Source organism: Bos mutus, chromosome 1, assembly GCF_027580195.1.
Source record: "Bos mutus isolate GX-2022 chromosome 1, NWIPB_WYAK_1.1, whole genome shotgun sequence".
NCBI lineage: Eukaryota > Metazoa > Chordata > Mammalia > Artiodactyla > Bovidae > Bos > Bos mutus.
In genome coordinates, this window is record NC_091617.1 from 44,429,562 (window position 1) to 44,450,538 (window position 20,977).

Genomic DNA, 20,977 nt, shown 5'->3' on the forward strand with positions numbered 1-20,977 from the left:
AAAGGGACCACAGTAAGTTGAAGTTGGGATAGTAGGCTGTTAAGTAACAGAAGCTATGAGGCTGAGAAAAAAGATAAAGAATACAGGGCCAGGTAGCTTATTACTAGCAGAAAACAGACGCAAAGGAAGACTAGAGGAAACATCCAGGTTCACTGCTGAGGTGCCCTCACCTTCCATAACTCCACGACTGGTATGACCTGAGGAGGCAACAAGTTCAAAGAATGGGGAGCAATCAGTTAGACTGTGAGTGCATGTGGGTGAGGACCCAGGGCAGAACGGCATTCTCAGGCAGCCAGAAGAGCAGGAGCAGAGGTGCTGAGGGAAGAAGTAATTGGTGCATTTAAGGGTCTTCCCAGGTGGCTTAAATGGTGAAGAATCTGCCTCCCAATGCAGGAGATGAAAGAGACACGGGTTCAATCCCTGGGTCGGGAAGATCCCCTGGAAGAGGAAATGGCTACCCACTCCAGTACTCTTGCCTTGAGAATTAGAATTTGGACAGAGGAGCCTGGTGGGCTACAGCCCATGGGGTCGCAAAGTGTTGAACACGACTTGGCACGCACACACACACACACACCCTAAAGATCACCTGCATGACTGGGACGTGATTGGGCAAGGAGATGCAATCAATTACTTACTTTCAGAGGGTAAGTAAGGCCCCTGTAGGACACCTTAAAAGATCTATAAGTGTATTAAAGGCAAACTAAATTATTTTCTTCTACTAAGCTACATATATGCAGTTTTCTGAGAAATGAATAATACAAAATATATCCGTATAGTTATAAAAGGTATCCACATGGTAAAAAACCTTGCTTCACATGCCCTTAGCAAAAAGCAGCAAGACTTGGTAATAAAAAAGTATGCTGTATTTTAATTAAAAAAACACAAAAGATATTTTACAAATAGATTACAGATTGATAAAATTCAATTAATACAAGTCCTTCTGTGAACATCAGATGTGTTATGGCAACCAATTCAGCCAGTTTTAATTGTGAAACAAGAAAATAAAGGCTTACTTCTTGAAAAAAAAAAAAAAACAAAAAAAAGCAATTGCTATTAATTTTCCTTTTTGCACTGTGCTGTGTGTAGTTGCTCAGGCATGTCCCACTCTTTGAGACCCCATGGACTGTAGCCTGCCAGGCTCCTCTGTCCATGGGGATGCTCCAGTGATGAATACTGGAGTGTATTGCCATGCCTTCCAAAATCTAAATGAAAATAAAGCAATGCACTCTTGACAGGGACAGATAGAGAGTTAAGCTGCTGACAATGTCCTGTAATTCTATCTTCCCCAAACTACTCTTGTATTACACTTTCCACCCAGTCTGCTAGGACATTTCCTATTCCTTGCACATTTTTGTCTCCCTTTCCACCCCACCCTAACAACAGTCCCTGCATTAACTTTTTGACTTAAAAGTAATACAAATAATACACATTTATTTCAACTAAAATACTAAAGTTTTGCAAAAGTGTTGCAAATGAGATAAAATTTATTTTAAAAATTATTCATTATCTAATATTCAGAGGAGTCTTCAGTAAAGAAATGTCTTTCTGGATACTTCTTCCTGAGCGTGATATACATGTTGCTGTTGTTCAATCGCTAAGTCATGTCTGACTCTGCTACCCCATGGATTGCAGCACGGAAGTCTTCTCTGTCCTCCACTATCTCCTGGAGTCTGCTCAAATTCATGTCCATTGAGTCAGTTATGTTGTTCTCCGTCATGTCCTTCTTTTTTTGAATGAGATGGCATACCATCTCATTTTCTGCCGTGCCTTTCTTTTTTTGCCTTCAATCTTTCCCAGCATCGGGGTCATTTCCAATGGGTTGGCTCCTCACATCAGGTGGCCAAAATATTATAGCTTCAGCTTCACCAACAGTCCTTTCAATGAATATTCAGGGTTGGTTTCCTTTAGGATTGACTGATTTCATATACATATTACATAAAAAGAGGAGTCTGTTCTAAGTACTATTTTATAAACTGTACTTTCTTTAACATAAATATCTGTATCCTCATTTTTAATGACTGCAGTATCTTTTAGCTAATTCATGGAGACCTTTCTTTGATAGTCAGTTCAGTCACTCAGTTGTGTTCAACTCTTTGCAACCCCATGGACTGCAGCACGCCAGGCTTCCCTGTCCATCACCAACTCCCGGAGCTTATTCAAACTCATGTCCGTCGAGTCAGTGGTGCCATTCAACCATCTCATCCTCTGTCATCCCCTTCTCCTCCTGCCTTCAATCTTTCCCAGCGTCAGGGTCTTTTCCAGTGAGTCAGTTCTTTGCATCAGGTGCCCAAAGTATTGGAGCTTCAGCTTCAGCATCAGTCCTTCTAATGAATATTCAGGACTGATTTCCTTTAGGATGGACTGGTTGAATCACCTTTCAGTCCAAGGGACTCTCAAGAGTCTTCCCCAACACCTCAGTTTAAAAGCATCCATTCTTTGGTGCTCAGCTTTCTTTATGTTCCAACTCTCACATCCACACATGACTGCTGGAAAAACCATATCTTTGACTATATGGACCTTGGTTGGTAAAGTAATGTCTCTGCTTTTTAATACGCTGTCCAGTTTGGTCATTGGAGAAGGCAATGGCAACCCACTCCAGTACTCTTGCCTGGAAAATCCCATGGACGGAGGAGCCTGGTAGGCTGCAGTCCATGGGGTCGCTAGGAGTCGGACACGACTGAGCGACTTCACTTTCACTTTTCACTTTCATGCATTGGAGAAGGAAATGGCAATCCACTCCAGTATTCTTGCCTGGAGAACCCCAGGGATGGGGGAGCCTGCTGGGCTGCCATCTCTGGGGTCTTACAGAGTTGGACACAACTGAAGCGACTTAACAATAGTTTGGTCATAGCTTTTCTTCCAAGGAGCAAAAGAAATGGAGTAGCCCTCATAGTCAACAATAAAGCCTGAAATGCAGTCCTTGGATACAATCTCAAAAATGACAGAATGATCTCTGTTCATTTCCAAGGCAAACCATTCAATATCACAGTAATCTTTGAGAGTAGATAAACTGATTCCATAACACCTCAGCAAATTAACAGAGTTTAACAATCATCTCAATAATTTCACAGTTGAATTTATTTTGGTGAAATTTGGTATCCATTTTAGAGATAAGGACTTGATCTTTTAAAGTTTGTACAGTTAGTTTGAGCCTAATTTTTCATTACATCTGAGAGCTATCATATGGAATCCATATGAGAAATGGATAAACTCATATTGTTTGTGAGATTGTCGCTAACATTTTTGGCCATGTAAATGCTAATATTCCCATGTCCTTGAGACTTTCTGCCTGTACTGTAAGGTGAGGTGCATTAGGGATGGAGGACTGAATGGTGGGAAGATATGATGTTTGGAGCCAGAAAACCTGTATTCAGGTCCCAAGTTAAATCCACAATTGCCCTTGTTATATGAATAATTAACTTAAGGTCTGACTGTCACATTCTTCCATCTAAATTAGGATTAGTCATACATAGCTACCCTCTCAGAGTTGCTGGTAGGATTAAATGAAATAGTTTTGGAAAGCAGCTTCTAAACAGTACAGCTCAGTGATATTTAGCTGTTATCAATAAGACCTTATTAATGGATTCTTTCCATTTGGGTGTACTTTGAATTTTTAAAGTTCCTTGCATTTCAACCAGATATTCATTCTATAAATAAAGGTACAGCTTATATGTGATTGGAAACTACGCAAGGACAGAGTCCCTAGCATGGAGAAAATATTCATTGAATAGTTTTCAAATGATTGAACAAACACATACTACATTTTTATTAAATAGAAGTTAATACTCAGATAAGTACGTCTCTTCAAAGAAAATGGATTATATTAGAGGGTATAGAAGTGTATGAGTTATTACTCAAAACACATAATAAATTCTATATAAAGGAGTAAGCTGCTGCTGCTGCTAAGTCACTTCAGTTGTGTCTGACTCTGTGCAACCCCATAGACGGCAGCCCACCAGGCTCCCCTGTCCCTGGGATTCTCCAGGCAAGAACGCTGGAGTGGATGGAGTAAGCTGCAAGCTGAGGTAGTTCAAAAGAACATTGGCTAATTAGAAATGATTCGGTCAGGAATGGCATAGAAGAAGCATTTGAGTTGGGTCTTGAATGTCAAGACTTTTCCAGAGAACAGGAGGAAGGGAATTTCAAACCAAGGAATAGTAAGGATGGGTAGGTGTGATGCCTAGGATAATCTATCCTACAAGACATTGTGTAAGACATATGCTAGTAAAATCTCTTGTTCAAAAGTCTTTCCATCTACTCTTTAACTTATAATATATGACCATAAGCATCTGACACCATTTGATATCACACACAAATGGAAACCTTTCTTCTGAGGGTGGAGTTTTCTAAGATGAGTTTCCAAACATCAAAACATGCACATACTTAATTTCTGTGGTGTTTATCCCATTCCAGGCATCTCATCCTAGTCAATTATGGAAACACAATGGCCAGCTTTATGGAGCTGGGACAGCATGGCCAGGAGCCATGATGCTAAGCCCAGCATACTCAATTCCATCTACTTAGTAATATTATACCTTGGTACCCCCTAATGAGCAGTAGTAGACTAATTCTTACCATTCATCTACTGTTCATGGGAGAGCCACTGAAAATCTATTATATTCCACACTACTATTAGAACAATTTCAATCGCTTTAATGATTCTAGAATGCCTGAGACAAGTTTGGTGCAGATTGGAGAATTCCATGCTTCAGGCATTTGTTTCAAGTGCCCATTCTCCATAATTTCTCTACAGCATTTAACACCTCTGACCACCTTAATGCATTTTCACATGTGCGCCCACACATGCACCCACATCCACCTTGGTTTTAGTCCGTAACTCAGTGGTATCCTAGAAGTTTTTTCTAAGAACACTTCTCCATGTTTCTCTCTTACTTTTAAAACCTCCTCTTCTGGCCCTCACAGCTTGCCTATTCAGGGAATATTTTACTTTAACTCCTTTAGGGAACTCTTACACTCAGGATGCAACAATAACTTAGCTGATAGCTGCTAAATACTGAGCTTACTCTGAAATCTGCACCCCTAGTTCTGCATATTCAGGTCCAGTCTCCCCAACTTTTTGAAGCACTGACATTGTCATTGATGACACCAAATCCCAACCATCACAGTCTTCCTCAAAAACTAATTTAATCTCTGCCTTGTCTACTTTGGCCACAGTTCCAGGCACCCGGGTCACCCTTGCAGTCATCTTTTATCCCTTGCTATAAAATTGGCATCAAACATGGAGAAATTCAAATATAAAGATGCCTATGGCTGGGCTTCACTATCATCCTGGGGTTTTGGAGCAGTGGTTCTCTTCTGAAAAGCTTAGCTTGAGGGAAAAAGTGACTTCCCCTCTTTTCTCACCATACTTAAACTTGCCCACTTCAGGATAGATTGTTTCATCATCCAGTACTTTTATTATAATGGAAGAGACTCCCAAGGGCAAACCACATGTAAATTATGGTTTGATATCATTTAAATCACTTGAAATGGTTTGCAAGTGAATCAGTGTTTCCCAGCAATTCCATTTCACCTTTTCCTAACCCTTTTCAGTAAGATTATGACTTATTGTTTCTCATTCACCCTCTTTGTATGCTACTGAATCAAATCCCAGTTCTTCCTATTGGCATGGTGATTTCTGAGGGGAAAAGTCATTTTTATCTTTGTCTACAAACTAATTCTTTAAATTTTGGTCAAAATTGCCTCTTCCAGTTCAATTCATTTCAAAAAATTATTTTTAGGGAGTTTCTCATGAACAGGATGCTATAAACCACACATTGGGGACATAAAGACAAAACCACCTCAACCTTGAATTCTTAGTTTCTTCTATATACAATCTAGATAAATTTCCCATACTACCTCTCCTTTTATTTCTGAAAAGCTTACTTAATTCCCCTAAGCTGCTTACTTGCTCTAACTTTTCTTCTCTCTGTTTTTCTCTTTCCATTTCTGTTTCCACAACCTCATCTTGCATCCTCCTGATGTCATTTTTTTCCCACGCTTCGGATACAGTTCTCCCACAGCCCCAGATAAGGTAACCTCATCCCTCTTTAGGGAATGGGGCCATTGTGTCTTCTGGGTCTAAATAACACCCATAGATTTAACCTGAAGAGACCATTCACTCTCCCTCATTTTTATAATCTCCAAAGGTATTACATCTCCAATCCCCTTAATATTTCCAGGTTAATAATCATTTAAATCTGCTGCTATGTTACGTTATGTTGTGTTACTCTTCCCCCTTCCACTTCTAGCACCAGAAGAGTAGATGACTCCCGAATGTTCACAACATACAGGTCAAAATAAGGCTAATCTCATAATTCACCTCTAGGTGTCAGCTCTATGTTAACTGACCACTAGGTTTTAACTCATAACACCACGTGGTAAGGGCTATACCCAGAGAATTAACATCTACAACGGAAGAAAAGGAGTTTTCTGAGGCATGAAAGGAAGATACTTTCAGGACCACTTCTCAAAGGAAGTAATACTATTTTTGCCCTGTGGAGGTTACCAGATAGTTGGAGAGAATACTGGTATATTAAGCAATGTGTTCCATTCATTGACGTTAGAGTGTATAGAGATTCCTCTCCAGGGAAAGGTCTGTGGGGAGAGTGGGACTTCAGCAGAACCTTGAAAATAAGAGTCAAATGACAGGCAGGACTTGGAAGAGTATTTTAGTCAGAAAATGGTAGGAGACTGTTATGTCGAACTCTAAACCCTGCACACAGTTATGGAAAGCAGATAGACCAGTTTCATTGAAATGGAAATTTCATGAGCAGAGGTACTTGGAATCTCAGGGTTGGAAGAGACCTTAAAGTGACTGCGCTGGTTCTCTGTCTCTCTCACATGACACTGGACAGATACACTGAAACCAGACTGTAGATTTGTTCTTAGGATGAACCAAGAAACCTCTTCTTTCTGAAACACTAATTTGTCTAACAAAGGCCCAGACACAGCAATCCTAGTCACTGCATTTCTGGTTTTCATCAGAATAATTTCCTCTCAAACATGGCATTTACAGATATATGTGAGATACTTGTCTTTTAAAAATAATGAAGTGGTTATTTGAAAAACTGTTACTCTTGAATGTGGCATAATAAACCAAAACTTGGAATCAACCACACAAACAGGAAGCATTAACTTCAGGCCAAAAAGGCAACAGGTCTGATTTTTTGGCAAAATTATAAAAAAGCTGAAGAAGGCTGGGATTCATGAAATCTTGGAATTGCCCTTTGGATAGAATTTAACTGGCTGGCTATTAGTCACGGAATCACTTCTAAGTCAGCTTAAGGATCATTTTCACTTGCGTGCTCTCCCTAAATTCCCTTCATGACATTTATTTTTAGAATGATAATTCCCTGAGAATTTCTCTCTTATTCTTTTCCTCTGTCCTTCAGGGTTATATAGAAACATGAAACTTCGCAATGAAATAAACAGAGTAGCAATAAACTGACACTGGTAAGGAATCACAGTTACATTGTCAGCCACTCCCATCAATAACATGTGACATGAGACCAAAAAAGTTCTAAACAGTTCCACAGTCCTTTATATTATATGTAGATGGCCTTGAGTAGATAATCTGCACTAATTTAGCATGAAAATGTTATCTTTTTAAAGGAGGCAAGATAGTAATCTGCATTAGTATTCAAGGGATGGTGAACCCTTTTCCTCCACACTTCTGGGCCCTAATTAAAGTTCTAGATAAAGTGTCACACAAACCCATAAGATACAGAAGCACACCCAGAAACACCTATCAGCAGCTCTCACTGTTATCAGAAATGGCACATTTCCACCAAGCCTCAGGCAAAAGCAAAATATGTTTGTAATTTCTTTAATGTTTTAACTCTGGTGGGTTTTATTATTTTTTTTCCCACAGAATCATAGAACTTGTCTGGCAAGGGGCTGGGAAAGGAAACTAAGACCTGTCTCCCCTCATAAACTCAGCAAAAGCCTCTGTAACCACACAGAGAGCAATCAACATGTGTGTCATCAGGCAGAACGAGGTGGCAGGTGTGATGCTGAATATCCCTGGTGTATATTTCTAACTCAAAAGTCTTGCTGACTTCCCAGGAAAACAACAAATAGGGCCCAAGAAAGAAACAAGTTGCTGTCCCTGAGCACAAGGAGAGAGTATATGTTTCCATAACTTTGAAGTTAGCCATTTCAAATATCTTTGAAATTTCCATATCTTTGAAATTAGCTGTTGATGAGAAAGCCACCAGGGCTTCCCTGGTGACTCAGTTGGTAAAGAATATGCCTGCAATGTGGGAGACCCTGGCTTGATCCCTAGGTCGTGAAGATCCCCTGGAGAAGGTAATGGCTACCCACTCCAGTATTCTGGCCTGGAGAATTCCATGGACAGAAGAGTGTGGCAGGCTATGGTCCATAGAGTCACAAAGAGTCGGACATGACTTAATAACTAACACACACAACAAATTGTGAGCAAAGAGGACTGTTTGCCACTTCTAGGCCAACATGTTGAAATGCTGGTGCCAGACTCTCCACCAGTTAACCAGGTGGGGCCTGGGCCTTGAATGACTGCAAAGAACAGAGGCCATGGCCATTATCAGTGGACATGAAATTGATCCAGAAGTATATTTTTTCCACTTTAAGGCCATTGAGATTTGGGGTTTTGTTGTTGTTTTTGTTGTAGAGGCATAATCTAGCCCATCCTGACTAGTGTAGATGGAGATGGATGCTATGAGAGAAAGCAAATCAGGGAAGCAGTTAGGAAGGCTCAGGCAGGGAGGAAATACACTCTTAGAAAAGAGAAGGCTTTGTTTAAGAGTATATGTTTAAGGATAAAGATTTGAAGGAGAAGAGAAGGTGAGTCATTCAGATATATGGGGGAAGAACATCACAGGCTGAAGAACATCACACCAAGAGCAAAGGCCCAGAGAAAGGAAGATGTGTGTGGCTATCATGGCAATAAGAAGATGAGCAAGAGGTAAAGAAAGAAGTAATGGGGCCATACAAATATAGCCTTCTAGGGAGGATTTGGGGAGAAGGCGATGGCACCCCACTCCAGTGCTCTTGCCTGGAAAATCCCATGGACAGAGGAGCCTGATAGGCTTCAGTCCATGGGGTCATGAACAGTCAGATATGACTGAGTGACTTCACTTTCACTTTTCACTTTCATGCATTGGAGAAGGAAATGGCAACCCACGCCAGTGTTCTTGCCTGGAGAATCCCAGAGACGGCGGAGCCTGGTGGGCTGCCGTCTATGGGGTCGCACGGAGTCAGACACAACTGAAGTGACTTAGCAGCAGCGCAGCAGGGAGGATTTGAACCTTTACTCTGAAATGGTAAGTTATTTGGGTTTTGAGCAGAAGAAGGATAGGATATGCTTTATGTTTTAACTGATTAACTCTGAGTGAGTGGTGTATTGAGCATATCCTGATAGGCAAAAGCAGGGAGACTAGTTAGGGCACTACAGCAATAATGCAAGTGAGAGATGATGGTATTGTAAATCAGGATGGGAGAAAATGTGAGAAAAATAGAGAAATAAAATTCAGGATAAAATGTGAAAGTAGAACTGAAAATATTTGCTGGTGAATCAAATGTGATATTCATGAGAAAAAAAGGGGGGTTAAAAATGTCTCTACTTTTTTTTTAGGAAAAACAAACAAAAAAATCTCAGCACAAATCTCAACCTATCTGAAGCTTACACAAACCACTGGACCAACCTTAGGAGGGCAGAAACCAAAAGGAAGAAAAAATTCAACCTTAAAGCCTGGGAAAAGGAGACCTCAAACACAATAAATTAAAAAAAAAGAAAAGGCAGATAAATACTACAAAAATGAAGGAACAAACTAGAAACACAGAAGTCCAAATAAATGAAGAGGAAATAGGCAAACTACCTGAAAAGGAATTCAGAATAATGATAGTAAAGATGATCAAAAATCTTGAAAACAAAATGGAGGAGATGCAAGAATCAATTAACAAAGACCCAGAAGAAGTAAAGAATAAACATGCAGAAACAAACAACACAGTTACTGAAATTAAAAACACTCTAGAAGGAATCAATAGCAGAATATCTGAAGTAGAAGAACGAATCAGTGAACTGGAAGATAAAATGGTGGAAATAACTTCTGAAGAGCAGAATAAAGTAAAAAGAATAAAAAGAACTGAGGATAGACTCAGAGACCTCTGGGACAATATCAAATGCACCAACATTCTAATTATAGGGATCACAGAAGAAGAAGAGAAAAAGAAAGAGTATAAGAAAATTTTGAAAAGATTATAGTTGAAAATCTCCCCAATATGGAAAAGGAAATAGTCAATCAAGAGTCCCATACAGGATAAATCCAAGGAGAAACACGCCAAGACACATACTAATCAAACTAACAAAGATTAAATACAGAGAAAGAATACTAAAAGCAGCAAGGGAGAAGCAACAAGTAACATACAAGTAAAACCCCATACGCTTAATAGCTGATCTTTCAGCAGAAGCTCTGCAGGCCAGAAGGGAATGACAGGATATATTTAAAGTACTGAAAGGGAAAAGTATACAACCAAGATTACTGTACCCAGCAAGGATCTCATTCAAGATTGATGGAGAAATAAAAAGCTTTTCAGACATGCAGAAGTTAAGAGAATTCAGTACCACCAAACCAGCTTTACAACAAATATCAAAGGGACTTTGATAGCCAAGAAATACAAGCGAAGAAAAAAGATCTACAAAATCAACCCCAAACAATTAAGAAAATGGCAATAAGAACATATATATCAATAATTACTTTAAATCTAAATGGATTAAATGCTCTAACCAAAAAACACAGACTGGCTGAATGGATACAAAAACAAGACCTATATATATGCTGTCTATGAGAAACCCACTTCAGACCTAAGGACACATATAGACTGAAAATGAGAAGATGGAAAAATATATTCCATGCAAATGGAAAGCAAAAGAAAGCTGGAGTAGCAATCCTCATATCAGACAAAACAGATCTTAAAATAAAGAATATTACAAGAGATAAGGAAGGACACTACATAATGATCAAGGGATTAATCCAAGAGGAAGATGTAACAATTGTAAATACCTATGCACCCAACATAGGAGCACCTCAATACATAAGACAAACACTAACAGATGTAAAAGGAGAAATTGAGAGTAACACAATAATAATAGGAGACTTTAACACCCCATTAACACCAATGGAAATATTATGAAAAAAGAAAATTAATAAGAAAACACAAGTCTTAAATGATACATTAGATGAGATGAATCTCATTGATATATTCAGGACATTCCATCCAAATGCAGACGAATACACCTTATTCTCAAGTGCACATGGAACATTCTCCAGGATAGACCACATCTTGGGTCACAAATCAAACCTCAGTAAATTTAAGAAAACTGAAATTGTATCAAGCATCTTCTCCAACTACAACACTATAAGACTAGATATCAATTATAAGAAAAAAAAAACTATAAGAAACACAAACACATGGAGATTAAACAACACATTTCTAAATAACCAACAAGTTACTGAAGAAATCAAAAGAGAAATCAAAAAATTTCTAGAAACAAATGACAATGAAAACAGGACAACTCAAAACCTATGGGATGCAGCAAAAACAGTTCTAAGAGGGAAGTTTATAGCAATACAATCCTACCTCAAAAAAACAAGAAAAACACCGAGTAGACAACCTAACTTTACACCTAAAACAACTTATTTTTCAAAGAACAATAACAAAAAAACACACCCAAAATTAGTAGGAAAGAAATCATAAATAACCAAGCAGAAATAAATGAAAAATAAATGAATGAAACAATGTAAAGATTAAGAAAACTAAAAGCTGGTTCAAAGCTGGTTGTTTGAGAAGATAAACAAAATCAACAAACCTTTAGCCAGACTCATCAAAGAGAAAAAGAGAGAAGAATCGAATCAACAAAACTAGAAAAAGGACAGATTACAACAGACGATGCAGAAATAAAAAGGATTATAAGAGACTATTATGAACAACTATATGGCAATAAAATGGATAACCTGGAAGAAATGGACAGATTCTTAGAAAAGTTTAATCTTCCAAGACTGAACCAGGAAGAAATAGAAATTATGAACAACCCAATTACAAGCACTGAAATTGAAGCTGTGATAAAAAATCTCCCCAAAAAAAACAAAAGCCCAGGACCCAGATGGCTTCACAGGAGAATTCTATCAAACATTTAGAGAAAAGCTAATGCCTATCCTTCTAAAACTCTTTCAAAAAATTGCAGGGAAAGGAAAACTTCCAAACTCATTCTACAAGGCCACCACCACCCTGATACCAAAACCAGACAAAGGCAACACACACAAAAAAAACTACAGGCCAATATCACTGATGAACATAGATGCAAAAATCCTCAACAAAATTTTAGCAAACAGAATTCAGCAACACATCAAAAAGCTCATACACAATGATCAACTTGGGTTTATTCCAGGAATGCAAGGATTATTCAATAGATGCAAATCAATCAATGTGATACACCTTATTAACAAATTGAAAGATAAAAACCATATGATAATCTCAATAGATTCAGAAAAAGCCTTTGACAAAATTCAGCACCTATTTATAATTAAAACTCTTCAAAAAATGGGCATAGAAGAAACCTACCTCAACACAGTAAAGTACATATATAAAAAGCCCATAGGAAACATTATTCTGAATGCTGAAAAACTGAAAGCATTCCCCCTAAGATCAGAAACAAGAAAAGGGTGTCCACTTTCACCACTATTATTCAACATAGTTCTGAAAGTCCTAGCTACAACAATCAGAGAAGAAAAAGAAATAAAAGGAATCCAGATCAGAAAAGAAGAAGTAAAGCTCTCACTGTTTGCAGATGACATGATACTGTACATAGAACACCCTAAAGATAGTATCAGAAAATCACTAAAGCTAATCAGTGAATTTAGCAAAGTTGCAGGATACAAAATAAATACACATAAATCACTTGCATTTCTATATACTAACAATGAAAAATCAGAAAGAGAAATTAAGGAGTCAATCCCATTCACCACTGCAACAAAAAGAATTAAGTATATAGGGATGAACTTACCTAAGGAGACAAAAGAACTGTACACAGAAAATTATAAGACACTAATGAAAGAAATCAAAGATAACATAAACAGATGGAGAGGTATTCCATGTTCCTGGGTAGGAAGAATCAATATTGTGAAAATGACTATATTACCAAATGCAATCTACAGATTCAATGTGAGCCCCATCAAATTACCAAGGACATTTTTCACAGAACTAGAACAAAAAATTTCACAAGTCATATGGAAACACAAAAGACCCCAAATAGCCAAAGTAGTCTTGAAAAAGAAGAATGGAGCTGGAGGAATCAACCTCCTGGCTTCAGGTTATACTACAAAGTTACAGTCATCAAGACAGTATGGTACTGGCACAGAAACAGAAATATAGACCAATGGAACAAGATAGAAAGCCCAGAAATAAACCCATGCACCTATGGGTACCTTACTTTTGACAAAGGAGGCAAGAATATACAATGGGGCAAAGACAGCCTCTTCAATAAATGGTGCTGGGAAAACTGGACAGCTACATGTAAAAGAATGAAATTAGAACACTTCCTAACATCATACAGAAAGATAAACTCAAAATGGATTAAAGACCTAAATGTAAGACCAGAAATTATAAAACTCTTAGAGGAAAACAGAGGCAGAACACTCAATGACATAAATAAAAACAAGATCCTCTATGACCCACCTCCTACAGAAATGGAAATAAAAACAAAAGTAAATAAGTGGAACCTGATTAAACTTAAAAGCTTTTGCACAGCAAAGGAAACTATAAGCAAGGTGAAAAGACAACCCTTAGAATGGGAGAAATAATAGCAAATGAAACAACTGACAAAGGATTAATTTCCAAAATATACAAGCAGCTCATAGAACTCAATACCAGAAAAAAAAAAAAAAAACACACACACACACAATCAAAAAGTGGGAAAAAGACCTAAACAGACATTTCTTCAAAGAAGACATACAGATGGCTACCAAACACATGAAAAGATGCTCAACGTCATTCATTATTCAGTTCAGTTCAGTCACTCAGTCGTGTCTGACTCTTTGCAACCCCGTGGACTGCAGCACACCAGGCCTCCTTGTCCATCACTGACTCCTGGAGCTTGCTCGAACTCATATCTGTTGAGTTGGTGATGCCATCCAACCATCTCATCCTCTCACTCATTATTGGAGAAATGCAAATCAAAACTACAATGAGATACCACCTCGCACCAGTCAGAATCATCAGATGGCACCAGGCCATCATCAAAAAGTCTACAAACAATAAATTCTTGAGAGAGTGTGGAGAAAAGGGAACACTCTTGCACTGTTGGTGGGAATGTAAATTGATACAGTCACTGACAATACGGAGATTTCTTAAAAAAAAACTATGAATAAAACCACCATATGACCCAGCAATCCCACTCCTAGTTATATACCCTGAGGAAACCAGAACTGAAAAAAAGACACATGTATCCCATTGTTCACTGCAGCACTATTTACAATAGCTAGAACATGGAAGCAACCTAGATGTCCATTGACAGATGAATGGATAAAGAAGTCGTGGTACATATATACAATGGAATATTACTCAGCCATAAAAATGAACACATTTGAGTCAGTTCTAATGAGGTGGATAAACCTAGAACCTATTATACAGAGTGAAGTAAGTCAAAAGAAAAAGATAAATATTGTATTCTATCACATATATAAGGGATCTAGAAAAATAGTTCTGAAGAATTTATTTGCAGGGCAGCAATGGAGAAACAGACATAGAGAATAGACTTATGAACATGGGGAGAGGGGAGAAGAGGGTGAGATGTATGGAAGAGTAGCATGGAAATTTACATTACCATATGTAAAATAGAGAGCCAAGGGGAATTTGCTGTATGGCTTAGGAAACTCAAACAGAGGCTCTGTATCAACCTAGAGGGGTTAGAGGGATATGGGAGAGAGGTTCAAAAGGGATATGTGTATACCTATGGCTGATTCATGTTGAAGTTTGACAGAAAACAACAAAATTCTGTAAAGCAATCATCCTTCAATAAAAAAATAAATAAAAATTTAAAACGTTTCTATTTTTTTCAACCTGAGTGAATGGAAAGATGGAGTTTTCTTTAACTGAGTTGAGAAAGACTGTAGGGAAGTAAATTGCAGAATGGACTCAAGAGCTTAGTTTTAGATGTGCTGAAACCTCCATGTCTATTAAAAGTCAAGTGGAGACATTGAGTAGAGACTTGAATAAATGGATCTGAAGTGGAACACAGGGTAACGAATGAAAATGTAAAATTTCCACTTTATTAGTATTTAGATAGTATTCAAAGTCACTAGATTAGATGAGACAACCAGGGGATAAGAAGATAGAAAAGAGATTCAAAACTCAATCTTGGGATGTTCCAATTAAAGAGGTTGGTAAAGTGAGGATGAATCAGCAAAGGAAACTAAGGAGCAGCCAGTGAGAATGGAGGAAAACCACACAGATGAAGAAACTGAAGCCAGGGATGGTTAGTTATTTGCCAAAGGAGATTTAAACCTTAACTGTGATCCTGGTCCTCGCTGCTCATAGCTCAGCTCATGGCAAAGGGTGATTGTGCTAGAACTCAGAATAATTGCAAATTATTTTTTGTGGAATATCTCATAAAAATAGTCCAAACTGGGAAACATGTGGGTGGTGCTACAAACAGAAATAAAGAAATAAAACATAGAATAAGGGATTATATGAGTGAGAGAGAGAGACAAAGCAACAGCTGGCACTAGCATTTTCTTTGCAGACTCACTCCATTAGAAAAAATGTACACTTTGAAGATACTTGTCCTCAGAGGGACAAGCAATTCAGTATTTTTATTCAGGATAATACTGCCATATGACAAATATTCTCTAATGTACTTTATTGGGAAAACTAATTAAAAGAATGTGTGCTTAGTCATGTCCAACTCTGCAACCCCATGGACTGTAGCCTGCCATGGGGATTCTCCAGGCCAGAATACCAGGATGGGTTGCCATGCCCTCCTCCAGGAGATCTTCCCAACCCAGAAATCAAACCGGGGTCTCCTGCATTGCAGGTGGATTCTTTACCAACTAAGCTACCAGGGAAGCCCAGTAGACTATAGTCTGCCAGGCTCCTTTGTCCATGGAATTATCCAGGCAAAAATACTGGAGTGGATAGTCAATCCCTTTTCCAGGGGATCTTCCCAATTCAGGGATTGAACCCATGTCTCCCACATATCAGCTACATTATCGTCTGAGTCACCAGGAAAGCCTGAAAAGGGTATACATACCTATATTTTAAAAATAGAAATATAGTATAGAAGCATTCCAAAACTTGTCTAAAACACTGAAAGTCTGACTTGCACTTAGGATGTAGAAAGCTGTACAAAACACTGTTTCTGTCCTTATGACTACCAAAAAATTATCCCTAATCTTCAAATTTGCAGGCTTGGGCTTCCCTGGTGCTCAGACCATAAAGAATCTGCCTGAAATGTGGGAGATGTGGGTTCAATCCCCGGGTTGGAAAGATTCGCTGGAGAAGGATATGGCAACCCACTCCAGTATTCTTACATGGAGACTCCCTAGGGACAGAGAAGCCTGGCGGGCTATAGTCCATGGATTCACAAAGAGTCGGACATGACTGAGTGACTAAGCACAAAGCACAGCACAAAAATACAGTCAAAGAGCTGAGGTTGTAAGGAAATGTGAAATCTAAGAAAAGACAAGCATTTCCAAAGAGAGATGTCACTGGATGCCATAGAAACTAGTACAAAGAATTTGGTTAAAAGTTGTAATGAATTCTTAAAGGCCTATTGTGGGCTATCAATAGACTAGAGAACCCTTGAGTTAAAAAAAAAAATAAAAGAGAGAGAATCAAAGAGGACACTAATAGATGGAGAAATATACCATGTTCATGGATCGGAAGAATCAATATAATGAAAATGAGTATACTACCCAAAGCAATCTATAGATTCAATGCAATCCCTATCAAGCTACCAACGGTATTTTTCACAGAGCTAGAACAAATAATCTCACAATTTGTATGGAAATACAAAAAACCTCGAATAGCCAAAGCAATCTTGAGAAAGAAGAATGGAACTGGAGGAATCAACCTGCCTGACTTCAGGCTCTACTACAAAGCCACAGTCATCAAGACAGTATGGTACTGGCACAAAGACAGAAATATAGATCAATGGAACAAAATAGAAAGCCCAGAGATAAACCCACATACCTATGGACACCTTATCTTTGACAAAGGAGGCAAGAATATACAATGGATTAAAGACAACCTCTTTAACAAGTGGTGCTGGGAAAACTGGTCAACCACTTGTAAAAGAATGAAACTAGAACACTTTCTAACACCATACACAAAAATAAACTCAAAATGGATTAAAGATCTCAATGTAAGACCAGAAACTATAAAACTCCTAGAGGAGAACATAGGCAAAACACTCTCTGACATACATCACAGCAGGATCCTCTATGACCCACCTCCCAGGATATTGGAAATAAAAGCAAAAATAAACAAATGGGACCTAATTTAACTTAAAAGCTTCTGCACAACAAAGAAAACTACAAGCAAGGTGAACAGACAGCCTTCAGAATGGGAGAAAATAATAACAAATGAAGCAACTGACAAACAACTAATCTCAAAACTATACAAGCAACTCCTGAAGCTCAATTCCAGAAAAATAAATGACCCAATCAAAAAATGGGCCAGGTCCCGGCTTCTCGGCGCTGTCATGGCGGGCTTGCTGAAGAAGACCACTGGCCTGGTGGGATTGGCTGTTTGTGAAACTCCACATGAGGAACCTGATGTTAAAAAACTAGAAGAGCGACTGCAGGGTGGCCAAATAGAAGAGGTGATTCTTCAGGCTGAAAACGAACTAAGTCTGGCAAGAAAAATGATCCAGTGGAAACCATGGGAGCCTTTAGTGGAAGAGCCTCCAGCCAGCCAATGGAAATGGCCAAAAAAAAAAAAAATGGGCCAAAGAACTAAATAGACATTTCTCCAAAGAAGACATACAGATGGCTAACAAACACATGCAAAGATGCTCAGCATCACTCATTATCAGAGAAATGCAAATCAAAACCACTATGAGGTACCATTTCATGCCAGTCAGAATGGCTGCAATCCAAAAGTCTACAAGCAATAAATGCTGGAGAGGGTGTGGAGACAAGGGAACCCTCTTACACTGTTGGTGGGAATGCAAACTAGTACAGCCACTATGGAGAACAGTGTGGAGATTCCTTAAAAAACTGGAAATAGAACTGCCTTATGACCCAGCAGTCCCACTGGGGGGCATACGCACTGAGGAAACCAGAATTGAAAGAGACACATGTACCCCATTGTTCATCACAGCACTGTTTATAATAGCCAGGACATGGAAGCAACCTAGATGTCCATCAGCAGATGAATGGATAAGAAAGCTGTGGTACATATACACAATGGAGTATTACTCAGCCATTAAATAGAATACATTTGAATCAGTTCTAATGAGGTGGATGAAACTGGAGCGTATTATACAGAGTGAAATAAGCCAGAAAGAAAAACACCAATACAGTATACTAAAGCATATATATGGAATTTAGAAAGATGGTAACAATAACCCCATATGCGAGACAGCAAAAGAGATACAGATGTATAGAACAGTCTTTTGGACTCTGTGGGAGAGGGCCAGGGTGGGATGATTTGGAAGAATGGCATTGAAACATGTATAATATCATGTGTGAAATGAATCGCCAGTCCAGGTTCGATGCATGGTACTGGTTGCTTGGGGCTGATGTACTGGGATGACCCAGAGGGATGGTATGGGGAGGGAGGAGGGAGGGGGGTTCGGGATGGGGAACATGTGTATACCTGTGGTGGATTCATGTTGATGTATGGCAAGACCAATACAATATTGTAAAGTAATTAACCTCCAATTAAAATAAATAAATTTATATTAAAAAAGAGAGAGAGAGAATATAAAACCCTTGAGAGCTGCAGATACAAGGAGAATTTGCAACCACTTGTGGGCTCTTCTGCATGACTTTCATGGTTGCTTACAGGAAAGACTGAAAGTAGTGAGAGGGTCCTGAGAAAACCTCCTTTATTGTGCAAGACCGGGATGGGAGTTAGGGGTTGGGAGGAGTGTTAGAGCAGTCACTGAGGGAAAGTCATAAAGTACCATCCAGGTCATTCTCTTCTATCTTTCCTGTGGAACACAAGACGGACTTCCTGGGGGTGAAGGGAAGATGAGCTTGATGCCCTAGAGCACAGGTGAAGAGACACTGAAGCTGGGAGAAAGGAACAGAAGAACATACTTCATCCCTGGATAGAGGAGGGGCAGACCTCATTCTTAAGACCCAGGGATCAGAGCAAAAGAGGGAACCTGCCTAAGCCCCCTAGCAACTGTCCAATAAGTGCTGAATATCATTGAAAAAGCAAGAGAGTTCCTGAAAAACATCTACCTTTGCTTTATTGACTATGTCAAAGCCTTTGACTGTGTGGATCACAACAAACTGTGGAAAATTCTTCAAGAGATGGGAATACCAGACCACCTGACCTGCCTCCTAAGAAATCTGTATGCAGGTCAAGAAGCAACAGAACCAGATATGGAAAAACAGACTAGTTCCAAATTGGGAAAGGAGTACGTCAAGGCTGTATATTGTCGCCCTGCTTATTTAACTTATATGCAGAGTATATCATGCAAAATGCCAGTCTGGATGAAGCACAAGCTGGCATCAAGATTGCAGGGAGAAATATCAACAACCTCAGATATGCAGATGACACCACCCTTATGGCAGAAAGTGAAAAAGAACTAAAGAGCCTCTTGATGAAAGTGAAAGAGGAGAGTGAAAATGTTGGCTTAAAACTCAACATTCAGAAAACGAAGATCATAGCATCCAGTCCCATTACTTTATGGCAAGAAGATGGGGAAACAATAGAAACAATCCGACTTTATTTTCTTGGGCTCCAAATCACTGCAGTTGGTGACTGTAGCCATGAAATTAAAAGACACTTGCTCCTTGGAAGAAAAGCTATGACCAATGTGGACAATATATTAAAGAGCAGAACATTACTTTGCCAACAAAGGTCTGTCTATGCAAAGCTATGGTTTTTCAGTAGTTGTTTATGGATGTGAGAGTTGGAGTATAAAGAAAGCTGATCATTGAAGAATTGATGCTTTTGAACTGTGGTGTTGGCAAAGACTCTTGAGAGTCCCTTGGACTGAAAGGAGATCAAACTAGTCAATCCTAAAGGATATGGGTCCTGAGTGTTCATTGGAAGGACTGATCCTGAAGCTGAAACTCCAATACTCTGGCCACCTGATATGAAGAAGTGACTCATTGGGAAAGACCCTGATGCTGGGAAAGATTGAAGGCAGGAGGAGAAGGACACAACAGAGGATAAGATGGTTGGATGGCATCACCGACTTGATGAACATAATTTTGAGCAAGCTTCAGGAGTTGGTGAAGGACAAGGGAAGCCTAGAGTGCTGCAGTCCATGGGGTCACAAAGAGTCAGACACAGTTGAGTGACTGAACTGAACTGAACAAACACCACCACCAGTTTAATGCTAAGACAGCATCAAGAGCATAGAGAGAAACCTTCTCTGAGGTGTAGGCTCAAAGGGTAGACAATAAGAAATGTCCTCTGAAAAATCAGTCTCAAGCAGGCCTGAACATTCCTAGTCTTGTTTTACTTTCAGTTCAGTTCAGTTCAGCCGCTCAGTCATGTCCGACTCTTTGTGACCCCATGAATCACAGCACGCCAGGCCTCCCTGTCCATCACCAACTCCCGGAGTTCACTCAGACTCACATCCATCGAGTCAGTGATGTCATCCAGCCATCTCATCCTCTGTCGTCCCCTTCTCCTCCTGCCCCCAACCCCTCCCAGCATCAGAGTCTTTTCCAATGAGTCAACTCTTCTCATGAGATGGCCAAAGTACTGGAGTTTCAGCTTTAGCATCATTCCTTCCAAAGCAATCCCAGGGCTG

At 39.2% G+C, this 20,977-nt stretch overlaps 1 protein-coding gene and 1 pseudogene across 30 annotated transcripts in view; one reads left to right on the forward strand and one right to left on the reverse strand.

The window, feature by feature from the left end:
* ABI3BP (ABI family member 3 binding protein) overlaps positions 1–20,977 on the reverse strand; it is a 301,574-nt gene that overhangs the window by 243,024 nt on the left and 37,573 nt on the right. The window lies entirely within an intron of this gene.
* On the forward strand, positions 17,734–17,998 carry LOC138983936 (NADH dehydrogenase [ubiquinone] 1 alpha subcomplex subunit 5 pseudogene; annotated as a pseudogene).